This window comes from Sorex fumeus, unplaced genomic scaffold (assembly GCF_029834395.1).
Source record: "Sorex fumeus unplaced genomic scaffold, SorFum_2.1 ptg000081l, whole genome shotgun sequence".
Lineage (NCBI taxonomy): Eukaryota > Metazoa > Chordata > Mammalia > Eulipotyphla > Soricidae > Sorex > Sorex fumeus.
In genome coordinates this window covers 18672984-18691623 of record NW_026606138.1, presented here as the reverse complement: position 1 = coordinate 18691623, position 18640 = coordinate 18672984, and the positions used below count along the sequence as shown (strand labels likewise).

Sequence of the window (18640 nt, the reverse complement as noted above, 5' to 3'; positions counted from 1 at the left end):
CCGAAAACTCCTTCGCTCCCTTTTGGCACAATTTTTTTTTTTCTTTTTGGGTCACACCTGGTGATGCACAGTGTTTACTCCTGGGTCTGCACTCGGGAATCACTCCTGGCAGTGCTTAGAGGACCATATGGGATGCTGGGAATCGAACCTGGGTCGGTCGCGTGCAAGGCAAATGCCCTTCCCACTGTGCTATCACTCTCCAGCCCCCCTTTGGCGCATTATTGCTGGGCCCTTTTCCCTGGCAGTTCTCAGCCCATAGAAAAAAGTGTGCCTGTTGCTTGCCTTAGCTTCCACGTGTAACCCCGGGCCTCTCACACATATACATACGCACACACGTACACACAAGACCAGCCATCACTGCTGAGTCGCCTGCCGGCTCGTCAGTGTCTGGACGGGGAGGTGGTCAGTGACACTCGCGGTGCTCAGGGATGATTTCTGGCTCCTGAATGTGTTTGGTGGTGGGAGTGATGGCAGGGAGGGCGCGAGGGTCAGCTGCCCGCAGGGCTAGTACCTGTCCCCTCTGCTCTCTGGCCCCGAATTGGCAGTTGTTTGTTTGTCTGTTTTGGATTGAGTTTTTGCGCAGGAATGACACTTGGTGGGCTCAGGGGGCTGTGCGGGAGACTGGGGGTCGCACTCTGGGTGGTGAGTGCCAGGCTGGCAGCTCTCTGGGCTCCGGAAGCTGCTGTGGTCGCTCGCCTGAGACAGACTCTCCCCTCTGCTCTTCAGAGATTTAGTCCTGAGAACGAGTGTACCTCAGAAGGCCCCACAGTGGGCTCGATGGTCGGGGCCTGGTAGTGGCCGCGGCAGCGTCTGACCGCCTGACCATGAGTCTGCTGAGGCCCAGCGGGCTGAAGGCCCCCACCAAGATCCTCAAGCATGGGAGCTGGGCCCTGAAGGCACCCTCGGCCGGTAAGTGCCCTCAGTCCAGGTCAAGGGAGACTCATTCCCACCCGGGAACCCCATCCCGAGTCCTCGCCCGGGAAGGGCTCCCTGAGCTGTAGACACGTCCGTGGCTCTGGGGACAGCTCTCACACACGAGTGTCACGTTCTGTGACTTTAGTGTCACGGCAACCGGTGACAGCTGAGGCGACCAACCTGCTCCCTTCTAACTGCTAGCTCCCTTGCCCGGGCTTGGGGACAGGCTTAGGGAGGTGGACTCACCTGGACTAGAGGGCCTCATTGCCGGCCAAATCCACAGTACAGCGGGGAGGGCAACTGGCACCCCATGTGACTCTCCACCCTCAACCTCACCATGAGTAACCCTGAGCGGAGAAGCAGAAATAGGCCCTGAGCATTGGCTGGGTTGCTCCCCGCCCAAAAGAAAAAGAAGATGGGCCAGTGGACACAGCAGAAATAAGACACTGGGTTCGAGCTTTCACCTGGCTTGGTCCGTAGTATCACGGGGTGTATCCAAAGATTTCCTCTGAGCTGCCCAAAGTATGACTGTGGCCTGGGATGCTGCGGTAGGTGAGCACATCCGCTTCACGGCTGGCCCGGCCAGGCTTTGCCACAAGCAGCCCCCGTCATTGGCTGGGAGTAGCCACGAGCACTGCTGGGTGTCCCTCTCCCCCAACCACACCTTAACTGCACCTGCACAGGCCCTTCCTGTCCCTTCTGACCCTTTTGACCGTTTCTGCTGTTCCAGCGGCTGCTCCCGTTGAGAAGACCGTGCCTGGGGAGAAAAACCCCAGCGCCCCCTCCTCGGAGATGCAGGAGGAGTTTGTGGGCGACTTCCTGGTCGGGGAACGAGTCTGGGTGAACGGGAACAAGCCTGGATTCATCCAGTTCCTCGGGGAGACCCAGTTTGCCCCTGGTCAGTGGGCCGGGATCGTCTTGGACGAGCCCATCGGCAAGAACGACGGCTCGGTGGCGGGTGTGCGCTACTTCCAGTGCGAGCCGCTGAAGGGCATCTTCACCCGGCCGTCCAAGCTGAGTAGGAGCTTGCAGGCCGACGATGAGACCAACTGCCGGCAGCCAGCGCCTGCCGCCTGGGCCACACCGCTCCTGGCGTCCTCCCCGGCCCTTGCCGGCACCGGGAAGGTGCCCCAGTCCCCCGCGAAGGAGGCACCGGCCACCCCTCACATCAGCAGCCTGACCAGGACGGCCAGCGAGTCCATCTCCAACCTCTCTGAGGCCGGCTTCCTCAAGAAAGGGGAGCGGGAGCTGAAGCTGAAGCTCGGGGACGAGGTGCTGGTGAGTGCCGAGGGCAGCGGTCGCGGGTGGCTGTCCATTCGCCTGTCTGGTTCATCAGCTCCTCCAGACTCGCGGTTTGGGTGGAAGCACGAGCAGCCGGGACGCCTTGTCCTGCAGTTTCCAGCGTGATGGATGCGTGCGGGGATGCTGCCAGTTTTACCAGTTTAGCCAAAACAGGGTGGAGGGGTCATGCCGTGGGGAGGGGTCATGCTTTGCACGCCTCTGACCCGGGGTTTAAGTCTTGGTCCCATGTACAGTCCCCCAAGCACATCCCGGAGTGATCCGTGAGCACCAAGCCAAGAGTAAGCCCTGAGCACTCTGAATGTGACTCAAAAACAAACCAATGAACAAAGTTGGAAATCGGTTCTATTTCTCTGGTTTTCGATGTTTTTGCTTGGGGCGTCACAGGGTGGTCGCACACAAAGCACCCTTCCCCCAGTGCTCCAGCCCTGTTTGTCAGCATTCCTGTCAGTGTCCAGCGCTGTGACTCTGTTTTGCTCTGTGTCCCGGGAGCCAAGCGTCAAGCCAAGGCATAGTGAAGGAGAACTGGAAGATCGAACTCTGCTAAGATATGAGAACAGTCATTTTCCTTTAGCTGGTTTCTGGCTTAATTGTTCTCCAGCTGTGGGGTTGCCAGTGCTCCGCTCCCACACCCAAGGGGCAGCGACCCCCTCGCCACACCAGGTGGCTGGCCTGGGTCAGAGATTCCCGGGGGTGTGGTCAGCCAGGCCACCGGTGACAGCGAGTGGGTGTGAATGCCGCTGCCTTGCATGGACACTGAGCAGCAGCGTCTGCTCACCCTGTAGGGGTTGCGGGGGGAAATGGCACTTTGACCTTTGGGGTTTCTTCAGGAAATCCCGACTCTGAAGCCAGAATGTTCGTTTGCGGGGGTGGGGGCGCTGTGCGCAGTCCAGGGTGCCTGACCCACGTCCCTCCATCCCTCTGGCAGGTGGGAGGCATGGAGGCCGGTGTGGTGCGCTTCCTCGGGGAGACGGACTTCGCCAAGGGGGATTGGTGCGGCGTAGAGCTGGACAAGCCACTGGGCAAGAACGATGGTGCTGTGGCCGGAACGAGGTGGGTCCCTCTGCCCCCCCAGACAGCCTGGGGCCATCCACGGTGCCCGGGAGGCGCTGAGGGGACTGCAGGCCACTTCACTTGGTTCTTAGGTGGGGCCACTTCCGGCGGCACTCGGGGACCCTGCAGGGATGTGGGTACAGCCTGGGGACCCAATATGCAGCTGTGCTCGGGCCGCAGGAACCCCCCGGGCCTGCTGACACCCTTCAGATGCCGGGGAGGCTGCTTGGAATCGCCCTTGGTTTGCGTGGTTGGGCTGGGCGGCATGCGAGCGAGTGTGGGTGTGAATGTATGAGGGAGTGTGTATGTGAGCGTGTGAGTGTGGGGCTGTGAGAGTGTTGGTGGGGGCGTGGGCATGAGAGTGTTGGTGGGGGTGTGAGCGTGTTTGTGGGGGAATGAGAGCGTGTCATTGTTGGTTTGAGAGCGTGCAAGTGTTGGTTGGGGTGTGCATGTGTGTGACTGTGGGGCCGTGGGTGTGTGGAAGTGTTGGTTGGGGTGTGAGTGTGTGTGGGTGTGGGAGTGTCGGTGGGGTGTGAGTGTGAGTGTGTGTTGGTTTGGGTGTGAGTATGTGTGTTTCTGGGGAGTGAGTGTGTGTGAGTGTGGGGCTGTGGACATGTGGGAGTGTCTGTTGGGGTGTGAGTGTGTGTGTTTGATGGGGTGGGAGTGTGAGAGTATGGGAGTGTTGGTTGGGGTGTGAGTGTGTTTGTTGGGCTGTGAGAGTGTGGAAGTGTGGGAGTATTGGTTGGGGTGTGAGTGTAAGTGTGTGTTGGTTGTGGTGTTTATGTTTGGGAGTGTTGGTTGGGGTGTGTGTGTGTTTGTTAGGTTGTGAGTGTGTGTGAGTGTGGGCTGGTGGAGGGTATGATGTTTGTTGGGGAGTGAGTGTGAGTGTGGCGCTGTGGAAATGTGGGAGTGTTGGTTGGGGTGTGAGTGTGAGTGTGTTTGTTGGGGTGGGAGTGTGAGAGTGTGGGAGTGTTGTTTGGGGTGCGTGTGTGAGTGTGTTTGTTGGGGTGTGAGTGTGTGGGCATGTGGGGCTGTGGGAGCGTGTTCGTTTGTGGGGGTGTGAGACTGTGGGACTCAGTGGACTTCTGGGTCGGCGCTTGTGTCTCTTGCCGAAGGTGTTTTTGTCCCCCCCTCCTCGTTGTCCGCAGGTACTTCCAGTGTCAGCCCAAGTATGGCTTGTTTGCTCCCATTCACAAAGTCACCAAGATCGGCTTCCCGTCCACGACGCCGGCCAAGGGCAAGGTGGCCGCCGTGAGGCGTGTGATGGCTACCACCCCCGCCAGCCTGAAGCGCAGCCCTTCGGCCTCCTCGTTCAGCTCCGTCAGCTCCGGGGCCTCATTCGAGAGCAGCAGATCTGGCCGCACGGGACTAGTAAGCAGCCCCCTACCACTGCGGGGTGCTCGGGCCCCCACAGACTCCCACAGCCCCAGGGGCGAGATGCGGAGCAGAAGCTCATGGGCTGAGCAGCTCCGGGTGGCAGGCGAGTGGCTTCCCAGCCACCACCAGAGACAGGAGCAGGGATGGGCCTTTCCTGGGGTGCTCAGGGCTCCTCTCTGGCCTCAGGCCACCTTAGGGATGAAGTGGGGTAGCTGAAGGGGGCGCCTGAGGGTCAGAGCAGGGCCCAGAAACTCTGGGGAAGGCTTGGCCCTTCATCTTGCTTCTTTGCTCTCTCCGTCTCTCCCTGCTCCCTCCTGTCCCTCTGCACCGCTGTCCACATGCAGAGTGGCCTCGACTTCTGTCCATTGCGGTGCCGCAATTCAAAGCTGGGGCCTCGTGGCTTCTCCCCTCACGTCTATCTGAGTCATAAACACTAAAGTGTGTCTGAATATGCAAGGGTGCCCTGAGATATTGTCCACAGGGAAACGGGCCCACGATGGAGAGGGTGTCCCGGGGGGCTGGCTTTGCTGGGGGCTGCGCTTCCTGCCGCCGCCTCTGCTCAGTGCATTGACCCTCGATGCGGAAGAGGAGGGAGTGAGTGTGTGTGCAACGGAAGATACAAAACAGATGACACGGGAACGTGAGCCAGGAGGCCACGCGCCGTGGGCACAGGCCTGGGGCCAGTCCTGTCTTGCTCGACCACCACCAGGTTTCCCTGCCCCACCTGTATCCTCACGTCCGACTCCTCCTTCCCTTCGCCTCACCATTTAGGAGGAGAGCAGACTCAGAAGCCCCTCTCCTTCCCTCGCGAACCAGCCCATTTGTGGAATTTGGTTTTGTTTTTCTGCTTGACTGTGGGCCATACCCTACAGTGCTTCAAGGGGCCGTTTGCAGTGCTGGGGTTTTGCCGGTGCCTCCCACCTCCAATCAAGTGCCCTACGCCTGAGACGTATCTCCAGCCTCCCCCCGCTATCTTGTTTTGTTCTGTTTTGGGGTCACAAATGGCAGAGCTCAGGGCTTTCTCCCACCTCTGTGCTCGGGATTATTCCTGGCGGGCCTCCGGGATTGAGCCTGGGCAGCGCTGGGGCTTCGCTCTCCAGCTCTTTGGCCCCTGCCTTGCATATCTTTATGCAGGGTGGAGCTCACTCCTAAACTGAACATCACCGTTAGCGTCTATGACAGGAATATAGAAAGATTCTGTGTGACTTCACGGAAGTATACCTCGACAACATAATTCTATAAGTGCACACACAAGCGTTCATACACACAGTCACTCATACATGTACACGTAGTGCATACCGTATATACACAGGCTTATGGGTATACACACACAGGCACATACATGCATAAACACAACGCGCACATGCACACAGGTGCGTGTAGATATGCCCACCGGAACATACATGCACGCATACATACATGCACACGGGTCCGTGCGTGCCCTGTGGAGGCCTCCCTGTTCGTCTGTTGGCTGAGTTGCTCTTCTGCGGTACCAGGCTCCCACAGAAGGCCTGGCCTTGCTGGGATGGAGCCTGGGGCCTCACAAACCACGTGCAGGGCAGAGGCTTTGGCATCAGCATCCTGAGTTCAGCTCGTGGCCCCGAACTTGCCCAGCCCCTCAGCATGCGCCTCCCCCCATGCTAGGGGTGCTGCTTTCTCCCTGCTCCGGCGCCTGAACCTCACAGTCTCGTCTCCATAGTTGGCTGAAAGAAGCCCATCGCTCCTGTGCTGGTTTCCTCAGGGAGCTGTCTCGGGCCCAGGAAGCGCGTGCGTCTGGCCTGCCCCACCCGCTCAGGCCAGGAGGCTCAGGGAACACCGCCGCCCGCCTTTCTTAGTTTTTATTTTTGCCCTTTGGGGTTCACCTGGCAGTGCTCAGGGAGTCCAGGCGTGGTGCTTGGGGGCTGCTCCCGGTGGAGGGGGGTTGAGCCCGGGTCTTGGTGTTAGACCCCCAAGGCTGGCAAGCTCTTCCCAGCCACCCCTTGAAATCCGAGTTGACTGCAGTTCCCGGGAGCACTGCACATGGCTGGCCCGAGAGCTCGTGTGCTCCTAGAAATTTTAGTTATTATTTGGTTTGGGGGCCACACCCAGGGGTGCCCAGGGCTTATTCCTGGCTCTCTGCTTGGGCCGTGGGGTCACTCCTGATGGTGCTGGATCTTGAACCTCTGCAAGCACCTTCCCCCCCCCCCCCAACAGACTCTTTGGCCCTGGGGAGGGCATTTAATCGGACCAGATATACTTTCAGTGTATCGGGAAATCACGGCCAGGTCCTTATGCACAGGCAAGGATGATCCCGCTCTCCGGACAGAACCAGGTGGCTCAAGAGCTCCCAGCAGGCAAAGCAGCAGTGGACAGCCTGGGCCCTGCTGGGCCCGTCGGTCAGGAGGCGTTTGGCAGCAGCTCAGATGATGCGGGGAAGCGGCAAGAGAACCTGCGGCTGGACCGCAGCAGGGCGATGGAACAGGGATGGCCGGGCAGAAGGAGCGGAAGTCCTGGTCATCCCCGCTGCAGCCCCCGCCACCATGTGCCCGAAGAATGAAGATCAGGTCCCGCCTTGTCCCCTCCTGCAGGGGCCGTTGTGCAGAGAGGGATCTGGGTCTGCAGAGCGACCATGAGCGACCACGAGCCCAGGATAGAACGGACAGGACCCCCGGTCCCCGCAGCCCTTCAGCCCACTCCCCTCCCCTCCTCACTGTCTTTGCCTCTTCTCTCCTTCCCTTTGTGCTTGGTCTTTCCCTGAGCTGCCCTTGCTGTCCTGCTCGCTGGGCGTGAGACCTCACACATTCGAACCCACCACTTTTTCCTTTTTTTTCCCCCTGGACTTTGGCCATGCCCCAGCAATACTCAGGACTTACTCTGGACTCTGCACTCAGGAGTCACTCCTGGTGGTCTCGGGACCCTATGGGGTGGGTATCTGTTATCCAGCTCGGGTCAGCGGCGTGCAAGGCCAGCGCCTTTCCCGCAACTTTATCATTCTAGCCTCTCATCTCCCATTTTCGAAGGCAGATGGCACAGGGGTCTTTTATAGGGTCACACCCAGTGACCCCCGGGGGCACGGGGCCATTCCCAGAGACAAGAGTCTCTGGTTACTGCTATTCAGGCATGGGGCGGGTGCCCGGGAGAGCGAGGTGAGCTGGAAGGAAGAGGAAGAGAGAAGGGACAGGCTGCCCTGGGAGACCCTGACGGACCTGCAAGGCTGAAGATGCTGGAGCTGGCCTCAAGCTCAAGCCAAGGGCTCATCCTTAAGGAAGCTCAGGCCAGAGCGGGCTGTGGAGGGGGCTGCCTCCGGCTCTGCAGAAGAGTCTCTGGATTCCCACGAGGCCCGAGGTCAGTGGAGCCCAGGTCCCGTCCAAGGATCTTCAGGAAGGTTTCATGACGTTTCTGCTGAGAGTCGCTGGCCCATATGCAAGGATGCAGCACTGCTCCATGTGCTTTGCCGAGGATCACCGCGAGCATGCCCGTGTCGGCCGGCCCCATCCCCTTCACATCTCTTTTTCCTTTGCAGTTGCCGGAAACCTCCTCCCGCTACGCCCACAAGATCTCTGGCACCACCGCCCTCCAGGAGGCGCTGAAGGAGAAGCAGCAGCACATTGAGAAGCTGCTGACCGAGCGGGACCTAGAGCGGGCGGAGGTGGCCAAGGCCACGAGCCACATGGGGGAGATAGAGCAGGAGCTGGCTCTGGCCGGAACGGGCACGACCAGGTGACGTCTGTGCAGACGGCAGTGCCGGGGCCGAGAGACGCCTGCGGTAGAGGCTGGGCGCGAGCTTGGTGCAGGTGGTGCAGGCAGAGGCCGTGGGTCCCCGTCTGCCGTCGTTGCGGTGGCGTCCGGCGCGTGGTTTGATCGCATGTGCCTTCTACTCGCCCTGTGGGGGTTTAGGGAGTGCCGAGTTGTCCGCGCCGGTGCTTTCGTCGTGTGGTTGCCCTCTGGCCTTCCAGAAATGCCGTAGCTTAGGTGGGAGATGCATTCAGCTTGCCGTGGTGACAGGTGGCGATGCCAGCCCACAGAGGGCTGTTGGGGGCGGGCGAGGCCACTCACGCGCCGTTGCCTCTACAGCACGTCCTGGAGCTGGAGGCCAAGAACGACGAGCTGCGGGCCATGCTGGAAGCGACCGACTGGGAGAAGGTGGAGCTGCTGAACCAGCTGGAGGAGGAGAAGAGGTGAGGCCGTGCCCGGAGCTGGGGGCTCCCTCGGGTGGGGCACTCCTGGCCTTCCAGGGCTGTGAGAACCAGAAACCAACGGGTGCCCAGTCCTGAGCGCGGCCTCACCGGGAGGGCTGGGGGGGGAGCTCAGTGGAGCCAAGCCACCCCCGGCCCTCCCTGCTGTGTCCACCTGGCCTGGTATTCAGGAGGCCTGTGCTGGGTGGCAAGGAACTGTCCTAACCCAGTGGGGCCCTGTGGGAGTCCCTGTGGTTAAGTCCCAGGTGGGAGGAAACCCACAGTACTCATGGGGCACGACAGCAGACAGACAGGGCTCAGGCTAGGCTGCAGACAGACGGACGTGGTGCTCAGGCCGGGGTGTAGACAGACAGACATGGGGCTCAGGCCAGGCTGCAGACAGACGGACGCGGGGCTGAGGCCTGGCTGCAGACAGATGGACACGGGGTGCTGGCCGAGACCGCCTTTTCAGATGGGCTCCCGGCAGTGTGGTGCCCAGGGGCACTGCCAGTCCCTGGCTCAGCCCCTCAGCTCCACATGCTGACTCGACAGTCACTGGGAGCCCCTCCCCCCCGCCCCCCGCCCCCGAGTCATTGGCTGCTTCTCCCCCAGGGGCTCAGTTGTTGTCCCAATGTGGAGACAGGCGCTGGCTGGGAGGGACTGGCAGGCACCGCGGGTCAGTTTTTAACCACCTCTGTTAGCTGCGAGGCAGAAAGGGTTGATATGACACTGCACCTGGCGTTGGCTCGGCCTAGCTTCCTCCTGTAGCCTGCGGGTCCCACCCAGTGCTCGAAGCTGAGGGGACTCGCTGACTTTCTTTTTTTTCTTTTTGGGTCAACCCAGCGATGCTCAGGGGTTACTCCTGCCTCGGCACTCAGGAATTACTCCAGGCATTGCTCCGGGGTCCACAGTGGTATGCTGGGAATTGAACCCGGGTTGGCCACGTGCAAGACAAACGCCCTGCCTGCTGTACTCTCGCTCTGGCCCTCCCCGACTCTCTCAGCCCTCCTGTGTGTGGAGCCGGGGGCTGGGTCAGGCGCATCTACAAGATGGTGGCCCTCATGGGGGGCAGCAGTGACGCCCCTCACAACGTCTCCCTCTCCCCCACAGGAAAGTGGAAGACCTCCAGTTCCGAGTCGAGGAGGAGTCCATCACCAAAGGCGACCTGGAGGTAAAGCCCGGGCAGGTCCCGGAGGCTTGCAGGGTGCAGGCAAGGATGCGGGGCGGCCTGGCCGACCCCGCCGGGACCACTTCTGCTGGAGACTCCGAATCAGACAGGGATACCTGGGGTCATGCACCTGGCAGGGCCCGGCTGACACATCTCTGCTCCTTGGGGCTGGAGGCTGCTCTTGATGAGCGTTTTTCTCTCGTTCTGACAGTCGGGTCTATGCCTTTGCCTCAGCTTTGATTTTCAGTCGAGCAGCACAAATCAAATCCTTTAGAACCCCATTTTTGGGAAGCTTTTCCTTAAAACAAGAAGAAGCAAAGAGTCAGTTTGGAAAAGACAAATTTCTATTTCTGCTTCTTTTCCTTCCTGTTTTAAGTTCATGGAAATTTTGTTTTCCCACCAGAAGGAGGTGAAGTCCCTGCAGGCGGCCTCTGAGAAGCTCGCCAAGGAGAACGAGTGCCTGAGGACCAAGCTGGACCATGCCAACAAGGAGAACGCGGACGTGAACGCCCTGAGGAAGTCCAAGCTGGAGACGGCCATCGCCCCGCACCAACAGGTCATGGGCGAGCCGAAGGCATCCGTGAGCCAGGGCGTGGGCGCCGAGGCGGCCGAGCTGGCCGAGCTCAAGATGCAGATCGAGAGGCTACAGTTCGAGTACCAGCAGGAGGTGGAGAGCCTGAAGGCCCAGCAGGCGGCTGAGCATGCAGCGCACGCCTCCGAGCTGCAGACGCTCAGGTCGCGGCTGTTCAGGACGGCCCAGGAGCAGAAGAACAGCCTGGAGGCCGCACGGGCCAAGCTCGAGCAGATCGAGGACCAGCACCTGGTGGAGATGGAGGACGCCCTGAACAAGCTGCAGGAGGCGGAGACGAAGGTAAAGCACCTGGACGGATTGCGGGCCGTGTGTAGTCAGCAAGCCCAGGCCCTGGCCATTGCCACGGCACAGCTGGAGGCCACCCAGCAGAAGCTCTTGCAGCTCGATGGGCTCTGGAAGGCCAGTTCCGAAGGTCAATTGGGAATGGAGAAGCTCAGGCAGCAGCTCCAGGTGGCTGAGCGGCAGATTCAGGAGTTAGAGAATGCAAAGCAGGCCGAGAGCTGCAGGTTGGTACTCGGGCGCCCTCGCCCACTTCCACGCTCGCTCCCTGCGTGCTGTGTGTCAGTCTGCTCGCCGCTGTGTTCCGGCTTGGTGCTGACAGGTCTCCCGGTCACGTCCCGTGCGGTTCCCTCTGAGGGGACTGAGAAGGTGTCGGCATGATTCTGGGGTTGTCATTGGTCCCCACCACCCGGATGCCGTGCTAGCCTTGGCCCCGGCTAATTAGGCCCGTCTGGGGTCTTTCTGAAACATGAAGCCAGTGAGAAAACAAGATAGGAGCCCCCAGAGCAGACCTCTGCCCCCCACCCCTTGGGCCCGCTGCATACTCACCGAGTCCCCCCAGACACTTGGGCTCGAGTCAGGCCACGAGGGTCTTTCTCTGACCTTGCTGACCACCTGCTCGTGTGACGGGCTTTGCCCTCCTCTCCCCGAGGCGCCTCAGTTCCCAGCTGGTGCTCGATGCCTCTGAGCCTCTGAGCTCCCTCAGGGCTAGTGACGTGGCCCATCTTGGTATTTCTCATTGCCAGCCCCTCCCTCCCTGCAGCACAAGCCCCCGCCCAGCCCTGCAGAGATTTCATCCCTTTCAGCCTTTAAGGGGTGCTTGGGCCAAGTCTGCCTTCCAGCATGGCCCCCTGCTGGCCACAGGCATGGACTCTCATGGTAGCCCTGACCCTGGGGAAGGACGAGACAGTGAGATCTGGGCCAAGCTGAGGAAGCTGCAGTTCTCACCAAGGAGCCCCGAGAGATGCCCTTTTCCTCCTATAGGATTGTGGTGGCATGGACGTGCCCTCACTCCCCCCCCCCCCCCGGCTCCCCCCGCGCTGGGCACTTTGTTGGAGAAACTTCTCTCTTGGCCAAGATGGAAGGGCTGTGGGCTTTGTAGATAGGACTGACAGACATAACAGAAGGGCCCCGAGATCCCCGGGAGTTCCTCTCAGGACTCAGGACTCCTTGGCTGGCATTCCAGAAACACCGGCTGAAACAAATGGAATCAATTCCTAGGACACAGCAGGGGATAGCTGACCCACTTGTTCGCATCAAGATGTAACAAAAGTCAAGTTCTGGTGACTGCTGTCTAGTGGATTAGAGGTTCTTCATTTTAAATTTCATATTGAAACCCCTCAGACTTTTAAAGTCACAGAAAAGAAACGAAAAGAAAGTAAATCTTGGGGGCCGGAGTGATAGTACAGTGGGAAGGGCATTTGCCTTGCACGCGGCTCACGTGGGTTTGATCTCCATCATCCCATAGGGTCCCTGTCATTGTCTCTACCCTCCCGTTGTTTATCGATTAGCTCGAGCGGACCCAGTAACGTCTCCATTGTGACACTTGTTACTGTGTTTGTCATATCGAATAGGTCACGGGAAGCTTGGCAGGCTTTGCCGTGCAGGCGAGATACTCTCGGTGAGCTGGCAGGGTTACTGCCAAGGAGAAATTCCTGAGCATTTAGGGTGACCGAAAAAGCCAAAAGAAAAAAAAAAGATAACCTTTTATTCCCTCCCTCCCTTCCCTTTCCCTTTCTTCCCTGTTTCCTCCCTCCCTCCTTCCTATCCTTAGCTTCCCTTCTCCCTTGCTTACTTCCTTCTTCCTTGCCAAGCCATGCTCTGGGCTCTGGGGTCCTCCCGCCCAGCAGTAGTGGGGCTTTTCAGCTTGGGGACCGATCTCAGTCTCGTCCAGTGGTGCTGCAGTTCCCACTCGGGCCTGGTGTGTACTCGAGCCCTTTGTGCCGTCTCCCCGCCCCTGGAAAGTCAGTCTTTCTCATAGGCTTTCTTATTTTCTGGTCACGCCAAAGTTAGGTCTAGAAAACGCCTCTGTTTGGGCCGTTTTCAATAACCACTAGACAGTCATCACCAGAACTGCCCGCGCCAAGGCCTTGGCTTCGCGAGCTTCAGGCAATCACGCTCACCTCACGCCTCTGTTCTTCGGGGTTGTGTTGGGTCATGGGCTTCTCATACGTGTTTTCTGTTTTGTTTTCCCCTTCCCGTTCCTGTTTGTCTCCTTGGTCCATTCACTCCATCCTTGTGACTCTGGTAGGCCGATAGCCTGGCCGAAGAGCTGCAGGGGAAGGGGCTAGCGCTTCATAGTCTTCAGGAGAACTTGAACGAAAGCGGCCGAGCTGAGGGGCCGTGTGTGCGCGCGTGTGTGTGTGCATGTGTGGTTGTGTGTGCATGCTGGTGAGCAGAGCAGAGGGGCCGTGTGTGTGCGTGTGTGTATGTTTGTGTGTTTGCGTTGTGTGTGTGTGTGTTCGTGTTTGTTCGTGTGTGTGCGTGTGTGCTGGGAGCGGGCAGGGGGCCGGCGGCTGACGGTGGCCCCCGGCTCCCCACAGGAGGAGAAGGTGGACTTGAGCCGCAGCCAGTGCCAGGCTCTACAGGCCGAGCACGCCAAGGCCAGCGTGGAGAGCCAGGGGCAGCACGAGGAGGCGCCGCAGGCCCTGCAGCAGCTGCTGCTGCAGGCGAAGGAGAAGCTGCAGGCAGTGCAGGCGGAGAACGGGAGCCTGCTGCGGGAGGTGGCCGAGCTGAAGACGCAAGCCGACAAGGCCAAGGTGGGTGGGCGCAGGGCAGCGCCGCGGCTGATGGCGGCCGTGGCCCGTGTGTGTGTTGGTGCCTGGCCGCTTTCCACCACGCACCGCAGCCAGGGCTACGTCTCCTCTCTGGACCACCTGCTGGCCCAGTTCTGTGGCCAGCAGCCTCGTGTGCATGCTCAGGTCAGTCCCATTCCGGTAACATGGCCGTCAGCGGTCAGCTGCCCAGCACACACCAGTAGCCTGCTGCGGCTCATGGCTGCTGAGCTGGACAGAGAAGATAGCCCTTGCTGCAGAAAGTTCTGGAAAGTACATGGCGGTTCAACTGTGGTGTGCATTGAGACTCAGAAATGAAAACGCACAACCTGTTGCTGACGGGCAGGGAGAGCAGGTGAGGGAGACCCTGACCCGTGTGCGACCAGTCCTCCTGGAGCCCCTGGGTCCCTCCCAAATGACTGCAAACACTGCCCTCCCATTGTTCATCAATTTGCTCGAGCGGGCCCACTAATGTCTCCATTTTGAGACTTGTTACTGTGTTTGGCAAGCAAAAACTGTTGGCTTCAGTCTCCAAATCTTGGTGGATTCGTCTGGATTTTCTATAAAGTGGATAACTTTTGGGACTAAGTCCATTTCCTGCCTCTGTTTGTCCCTGTGAAAATCGTTTGAAAAGCAGTGGTTGCTTTTCCCTTCCACTCCTGCACAAAGTTCCAAAACAAAATACTTTTTGTAGTTCTTTGAATTGTATTGAAAACTAGTTTTTGAATGCATCCCTTCTAGGACAGAGTGATGGATTTTATAATAGAAGAATTGAAGTGGGGGGAAAAATCTTATGCCCCAATGTCAAGATCCAACTGTACTTACACCTTCCGGGGAGCTGTCAGGAATCATTTCAGATGGCATTTCAAAAATCAACTCGGCTGATAGTAGAATGGGTAGGGTGCTGCCTTGTACTCGGCCAACCCGAGGTTGATCCCCAGCATCCCGTATGGTCCTCCGGCCCTGCCAGCAGTGATCCCTGAACACAGAACCCTGAGCGAGACACGAACACCAGCAGGTGTGGGGCCCCCATCCACAAAATAGGCAGGTAGTTATGTTGACGCTAAGAAGCTAACTGTGTTTGAGCCTCTCCATCCTGAGTCTGTGTGTGCGTGTGTGTGTGAGTGTGTGCGCGTGCGCGTATACACGCGTGTGCAGGTAAGACTACTCTGCCATTTTCATTTCTGGTATTTAGGCCACATGAAGTGCTTGGCTTGCGTGTGCCTGCTTGATCTCATTCTTGTTTCCATTCTTCCCCGCTTTTTGTTTCTGCAGTCCTTAACTTGCTTATTAAGCTCGGCCAAAGAAGAGATGGAGCTGATGTCAGAGGATCGCAGGGCCCTGAGGTCAGAGAATGAATTGCTGGCGAAGGAGAAGCTCTGTCTGAAGTCCGAGAGAGGGTGGTTTCAATTGAAACTCAGAGAAGCGGAGGTCAAAAACTCTTCGCTGAGGGAAGATCAGAGGAAGCTCTGGCTGTTGAACCAAGCGATTCGCTTGGATAAGGAGAAGGTCATCGAGGCCAGGTGGGCCGCAGAGAAGCTCTGCCAGCAGAAGTGGTTGGACCGAGAAGCCCTCGAGGCGGAGAAAGAGAAAGTGCTGGAAGAGGGCAGGGCGGTGCAGGAGGAGCTCCAGATGGTGGGCGCGGAGAAGGACGCACTGCAGGTCGCCAAGCTGGGGCTGCAGGCCCTGGTGGAGGAGCTGCAGATGAGCAAGAGCAGCCTGTTGGCCGAGTGTAAGAAGGGCCTGGAGGAGAGGGGCCAGCTGGAGGAGCATGTCAAGAAGCTGGTTCTGGAGAACCTATCCCTGGCCAAGGACAAGGACAACATCATCCAGAAGCTGCAGTGCTCCTACGAGGAGCTGGCTCGGGATCAGAAGTCGCTGGTGCAAGAGATCGAGGAGCTCACGGCTGAGAAGGAGGAGGCCGCCCGCGTGGAGTCGGCCCTGCGTGAGCAGCTGAACAGCCTCGGCTCTGAGAAGGAGCTGCTGGGCCAGAAGGCCACGAAGCTCCAGCGGCAGCTGCACTGGCTGCTGAAAGACCAGGCGCTGCTGGAGGCGCAGCAGACCAAGCTGCTGGCCGAGCGGGAGGCGTCCCTGCAGGCCCTGGCCTCCCTGGAGGACACCAGGAACACCAATGCGATGATGCAGAGTAAGGTGGGTGATGGTAGTGACCAGGGCTGTGTAGGCCCGGCCTCAGCCTTGAGAGAAACCATATCCTGGGCCATAGTGATAGCACAGCGGGGAGGGCGTTTGACTTACACACCGAATTCCCAGGTTCAATCCCCGGCATCCCGTATGGTCCCCTGAGCACCGCCAGGAGTAATTCCTGAGTGCAGTGCTAGGTGAGCCAGTGTCCTCTGACCTCACAGCCCCACTTTCCCGGGCTCGAGTGACTGATGACAGCCTGAGCTGTTCCAGCCTAGCCAGGAGTGATCCCTGAGCACAGAGCTAGGGTTTAGTCCCTACCCCACCGGGTGTGGCCCCCAAACAAACCAAACTGACTACCCACAAAGGTTCTAGATAAGCATGTATACATACACAGACATGTATATGTGTATATATGCGTGTATGCTTCTAAAGAGTCGGGGAATATCTACCATTTAAAATATCCGAGAATGATGCCGGAGCAATAGCATAGCAGGTAGGCTGTTTGCCTTGCACATGGCCAACCCAGGTTCCATCCCCGGCATCCCATATGGTCCCCGAAGCACCGCCAGGAGTACTTCCTGGGTACAGAGCCTGGAGTCACTCCTGAGCAACGCCGGATTGTGACCCAAAAAGCCCCCTCCCCAAATTAATTGATTCATTAAAATAACAGAAGCCAAACAGAGGGAAGCTGAGGAAGAAGGGGCTGTGCTCCCCTGGCGCCCGTGAGAACCAGGGGCCGTGCACATGCTGCAAGAACCCCACCCCCACACGCTCCCAGCACAAGAGGTGATGCTTAAGGAGTGAGAGGCCCCATGGACAAGGACACATCCCTTCAGTCAAGGGGTCATGTCCTTGCCAGAGCCCTCCAATGCCCTTCCTCTTGCTGCTCTCCCAGAACCTGGGCTTCGGGCTCCCATCAAATTGGCAAATCTTCACTTTGCCAGAGTCGAACACCACTTTGGAGGGCTTCTTCCCTGCCAGGAAGGTTCAGTCGCAAACAGAAACGCCCACCAGCATGTGGCTTTTCCAGCCTCTTTGTGCATGCTCTAGGCCCAGAGCTGGGGGAGTCTGGTCCTCTGGGCTGCCTTCCTGCTTCTTGCTCCTGTCAAGGGAGACAGCTGGGTGTGGTCCTCCGGGGTTTGCACACTTGGCTGCAGTCCGGTGCCCGCACCTACTATCACCAGGCTCGGGTCTGGCCTGCAGCAGGAGTCAGCCTTGGGGCCTCCTTGATGTCTCTCCTTCCCCAACCCCCCTTCCATCCCACCCGGGTCTGCAGCGCTTTATCTTTTGAATCCTCTCCGAGGAAGGGGACCATCTGGGTCCCAGTGCCCTGAGGAGTTCCCGCACACCCTCACTTCCTGCACTTCTGTACTTAACAGCCGGTGGCCCTGGAGGGCACTTGTGGGCTGAAGTGAACTTTGCATGTGGGCTGTGCAGGTGGACCCTGTATGGGTTTGTTGGGAACTGAACATTTCCATGTTTTGTTTTGTTTTGTTTTGTTTTGTTTTGTTTTGTTTTCAGCTGGAGGAAGAGAGATCTGTGTTTCTTGGCTCTAGTGTGGGATGGCCTGGGCACTCTCAGAGACTGGCCATCAGAACTTGCCCTGAGGGAGAAAAAGAATCAGTCTGTTTTTCTGGTTTTATTTACACTTTCTTTGGGGGCCACACCTGGCGATACTCCAGGCTTCCTCCTGGCTCTGCACTCATGAATCACTCCTGGCTGCTCTCCGGTGGCCCCTATAGGATGCCAGGGATCAAACCTGGGTTGGCTGCGTGCGAGGCAAGCACCTTTCCCGCTGTGCTATCACTCAGACCCAACGCGCCTGCCAGTTTTCAAGTGAAACATGAATGTTTGTGCCTACAGTCATGCTTGCTTTTGTAAAGTGGGATTTCCCCCGCCCCATTCATTTGAAAGAAGTGAGTTTGTCTTTGTAGGAGAGGGAAGACCCCTCTTGACTCCCTGCTCTGAGAAGAACCGAGGGGTACCAGCATCTCCTCCTGGGGTCTTCCCTGGGCACACGGGAGCTTGCGCTCAGGAAGGGAAAGGGGAGCTCTGGCTGCCTCCAACCCTGGGGCGGGGACTGGAAGCGGGGCCCAGCCTCCTCTGTGGCGGGCTCCCATGGCTCCCGCAGATGGCTCACCGTCTCACGCTCTCCTTGAACACAGATTGATTTCCTGAATTCCGTGATTGTGGACCTCCAAAGAAAGAATCAGGACCTCAACATGAAAGTGGAGATGATGTCCGAGGCGGCTCTCAAAGGGAACGGGGACGACCTCAACAATTACGACGACAACAACTTCGGCCCGGCCACCTCATTCTCTGCACTCTGCAGAAATCTCCAGCAGTTCCTGGATTAGATAGCAAGCTACTTGTGAAACACATAAAATAACCAATTTACTGTCTTTACAAAGTTTACTTTTTTTCCACTGTGGTTTTTAACTGAATGTATGATGAGAAATTCAACATTAATAATTTTGGATTTTCTTATCAGAAAAAATTAAATGAAGGACCTGAACCATCAGAAGGTGATCATCCAGTCTGAATCTATTTATGTTCATTTGAATGTTTTCTAGTTCTGTAAAACGGGATAAATAATGTACCATCAGGGCTACATGGATTATAAGAACTTCTATAATTGTATATATGCTTTTGATGTATTTTCCTCTGGAGATTATCAAGTGTCTCACCAGTGAAAGATCATAATCCATTGACATTTTGAGTAATAAACACGATTGAAATTGTTTCACAAACTATGTAAAGCAGTATTACAATTTGAGCAAACAATGTTCTTTATCTACTTGAATAAAATTATTTCCTTTTTGCCAGTGATAACTGATTATTCTCCGGTTTATTTATAAAAGATTTTTGGCTAGCAATCAAGAAC

The 18640-nt window shown here is 57.9% G+C and overlaps 1 pseudogene; it reads left to right on the top strand.

Annotated features, from left to right (window-relative positions):
• The first annotated feature begins 824 nt into the window (after positions 1-824).
• The window catches only part of LOC130038921 (CAP-Gly domain-containing linker protein 1-like), a 67449-nt pseudogene continuing 49633 nt past the window's right edge, over positions 825-18640 (top strand).